The sequence below is a fragment of the Nematolebias whitei genome, chromosome 19 (assembly GCF_014905685.2).
Source record: "Nematolebias whitei isolate Nwh7 chromosome 19, NemWhi1, whole genome shotgun sequence".
Classification (NCBI taxonomy): Eukaryota; Metazoa; Chordata; class Actinopteri; order Cyprinodontiformes; family Rivulidae; genus Nematolebias; species Nematolebias whitei.
Genome location: NC_056516.1, coordinates 20,165,394 through 20,169,887, shown reverse-complemented (window position 1 = coordinate 20,169,887; position 4,494 = coordinate 20,165,394).

The window sequence follows — 4,494 nt, the reverse complement described above, 5'->3', positions numbered from 1 at the left end:
AGTTCTTTATTTGCCATAGTAAATCATGTCAATAATAAATCAGCACGTAGTACATCTCAGTCATCATTTGTATCCTGCAACATTTCAGGACCTTAAAATCACCGTGGCAGTAAGTGGTTTAACACATTGCAAAGACATTTTAGATTGGTATTTCTTTGTTGTCACCTTTTTGAAGATTCTCTAAGTTTTATTCTGTCAAAATGTTGATAAATGGTTTGCACATGATTCTTTTGGATTCCAGTAAGGTTTATCTTTATTTATAGAGTAAAAAAAACTAATGAAAGCTGGGTTGCATGGCTTTATTCTAATGCTGCTGTGTTGGATTTTGTCATTTTTGTCTTTGTATGATTTGCTTTGTCAAGATCCATCTGAGCTATTGATCACTCTGTCTATCCCCCACTCGTGTTCATGAAATCATACTATGAACTATTTTAGTGAAAACAAGACTAATTTGAATAATGGCTCTTATTTGATACTGCCACTCATAAGTTTACTTTGACTAATCCTCCAACATGAATTGTGTTTTCCATGCTCCACTGGCTCATTTGCAGACTACACATTGTATTCAAAGACCCTAGCCTTGAAAATGGTCTCACTTTTATCAGTTTGATTTCCTAATTATGGAAGATGAGAAGGAAGGACCACTTTAAAAATAAAATAAAGCAATGTCCTTTGCAAAGGAAAAAAAGGACAAGCGTCTTGAACTAATGAATGTATTTACTGGGCTCATTGTTTCTATGAGCAAGGTTAAAGAACCTCTAAAAGTATTTACAAGTGGTTAGCTCCTTTGCATGCATGCTGTCATTAGTGAAAAATAGAAACGGTTTATGTCAGTGCATTCTGTAACAAATCCGTTTACTGGATCCCCAAAAAAAATGGTTTTATGCAGTGCTTTTTAAATAATTAATTTTAATCTCCCTACAGCTTTACTGTGCATCTCAAGTACAACAAAGGTATCAGTAAGAAAAAAATAAATATAAGTATATATATATATATATATATATATATATATAAATATATATATATATATATATATATATATACACATATATAAATAACAGTCTGGGTTCACACTGCAGGCAGATGCAGCCCAATACTGATTTTTATGTATGTTTGTTTTTTTTTGCCCATATGCAACTCATATCAGTCTGAACGAGACAAATCCAAAATTTCCAAATCCGACCCAGGTCTTTTCATTAGTGCTACTGAATCAGATACATATTCAATGATTTTCAAAGTGACTGCAGTCTGAACAGTCATGTCTCATTTCCTCCAGCTTGTACATCAGTGAGGTATGGGGGATGTGGATCGATCCACATATTAATAATATTGACGTCACCTTTGTGCAGTTTAAATCTTGGAACTCTGCATTTCTTCAGCTACAGAACAAAAGTGAATTTGCATTGTCTTTATACTTTTAATGTACTATTTCCTGGATGATTAAGAATCTACAGCAACATACTACATGATGCCAGCCTTAGCATCAGATCATATCAATACTAATGTGATGTGACCAATACTGGAATTTGTTTTTACATTCATAAATCGCTCCCATTCAAGAAATACAAAGGTGTTGAGGGGGAGCTGTTCAGACTGGATTAAATCTAAACACTGGGCCAGACAAGCATGTTTGATCATTTAATTGGTCCTTATTGCACAACAACTTCAGAATTACACATGCTAACATGTGTAGAATTCAATTCATTTATTTATATATCACCAAGTCACAACATAAGTTGTCTCAGGACACTAAATAGAAACATTCACATACAGAAAAAAACATTAGTAAAAGTTTTCTGTCTAAGGAAGCCAGCAGATTGTGTTGAATCTTCACTTTATCACAGCCTCCCAATCTGAGCAAGCAGAATGGTGACAGTGGAAATAAAAAAAATAAAAAAACTCCCTTTTAACAGAAATACACCTCCAGCAGAAGCAGGCTCAGGTCTAGCTGCCATCTGTTTCGACTGGCTGGGTTTGAGAGGAACAGGAAGGAGACACAAGGACCACAGAATGGCAGGTCCAGATGTACTCATATTAATTTGTACTTGATTAAAAAACACGAGTGTGCTGCGTGTGGTGTCACATTTTCTTCTGCACATGTGGCTCACCTCTGTACTGTAAACAGTTGACATGGAGTCTGATGGATGTTTGCATTTTAATGATAAATATGAACGGCCACGCATAAAAATTAAATGTGAGCAAAACATTTGAATTGGGCATAAAAACCTGAGGTGCCAACATAACCTTAGTCAAACCAAAGCCTGAGGATGAAGATTCACCCTATAAAATATGTGGTTGCACGATTATGGTCAGTTGAGAAGATTCAAGTTATGTGAGGAAAATGCATGGAAGTCCCCACGTTGTCACAGATTGCTAATTTGTTACGTTCATCAGCACTGGATGACCATTTAGCCACATTTCTTTATTTCACTTTTCAGTTTCTTTCTTTATGATTGTGCAACTTGTTTATATATGTATTATTTGCTTTTAGTCACCATTTAGCAAGATTAACATCCATCCATCCATCCATCCATTTTCTTTACCCGTTTGTTCCATTTTGGGTCACGGGGGTCGCTGGTGCCCATGTCCAGCAATCACTGTGCGAGGGGCGGGGTACACCCTGGACGGGTCGCAAGTCCATCACAGGGCCACATAGAGACAAACGAGACAAACAACCATTCACACTCTCACTCACACCTAGGGACAATTTAGAGTTACCAATCAGCCTAACATGCATGTTTTTGGTCTGTGGGAGGAAACCGGAGCACCCGGAGAAAACCCACGCATGCACGGAGAGAACATGCAAACTCCACCCAGAAGGGCCCCTGGACCGGGGTTTGAACCAGGGACCTTCTCACTGAGAGGCAGCAGCTCTACCAGTTGTGCCACCGTGCTGCCCCATGATTAACATATTAAACATAATTGGCCAGCTAAATAACATGTTTTGGATTAATTTAAACACAATTGACTATATGTCGGCTGACCAAATGGAGACACTATTTTGCAACAGGTTTATCATTCATGTTTCAAAGTTTCATGTAAACATAAAACTAATTTACCTAGAAGAACATTTGGTTCCACTTATTAGCAAACATTTCATTATTTTTAAGTGGCATTCTCTGCTGAAGTTATGAACAGTTTAACTTGCAGTAGGTAGCTCTCTGAGCAATTGCAGTTTGGGGAAACTGAGCTGGTGAGGATTAATTGAGGTCAAGATCAAAATAGATTACTGCCATCCTAAAACAACTCTCATTCAAAGCATTTCATAGCCTGAGGTGGTTGTTTACTGCCTCACTTGGGTTAACACTTTGCTTAAAGATTAGAATTATTGCACTGAATTGGGACTCATGAGTCAGTCAGAGGCAGCACGGTGGCGCAACTGGTAGAGCTGCTGCCTCTCAGCGAGCAGGTCCCTGGTTCAAACCCCGGTCCAGGGGCCTTTCTGGGTGGAGTTTGCATGTTCTCTCCGTGCATGTGTGGGTTTTCTCCGGGTGCTCCGGTTTCCTCCCACAGACCAAAAACATGCATGTTAGGCTGATTGGTAACTCTAAAGTTGTCCCTAGGTGTGCATGAGAATGTGAATGGTTGTTTGTCTCATTTGTCTCTATGTGGCCCTGTGATGGACTTGCAACCCGTCCAGGGTGTACCCCGCCCCTCGCACAGTGATTGCTAGACATGGGCACCGGTGAACCCCGTGACCCAAAATGGAATAAACGGGTAAAGATAATGGATGGATGGATGGATGTTAAATATTTTTTTGTTACTCAGTTTACACCTAGTTACTCTTGGTGAGTACTAGTCTTAACAGATTGGATTTTGCAATATTTGCTTCGCATGGAACATTACTTGTGATTATTATAAATTCATAGATATTGACTTCAGTGTCAACAATTATAGACTGTTATGTAACTATTGTGTAATACTTGTAAGTTGATGCTTATTTTTCTTTTTTTTTATTTCAAAATAGGGTCCAGAAAAAAAACCCCAAAATAAAATAAAAAGAACTGACTATTTTGAAATCGAAGAATGGCCTGTTTTCTGTTTTGGTATTTGCACCAATTAAACTATAGCCTTTAAATTGTCAGCGCTGTTCCTCTAAACTATAATAATTCAGAAAATAATTTACAGTAGGTAGACAGTTCCTTAACATTCCTCATAATCCAATTAAAACACACACACACAAAAAAACAAAACAAAAAACCAATAATCAATTATGTCTTTCAGGAACAGGTTTGTGGCCAAATAGATTACTTTGTATGTTTAAAGACAATCCTGGTGAAATATTTGATGAGCGTTAAAACATTTACCCATCATGTGTCCATGTACAAGTTAGAGTGTCGAAAAGCTTTAGCCACAAGGTACAGCCCCAGGTACTCAGTATTTCAGTCAATCAAATTTGAACAATATGATCAAGACATGATATTTGAGCTTAATGATAATCAGGGTAACTGTTTGTTTTATATTTTAGTAACCTTTTTTTTTTTTTTTTTTTTT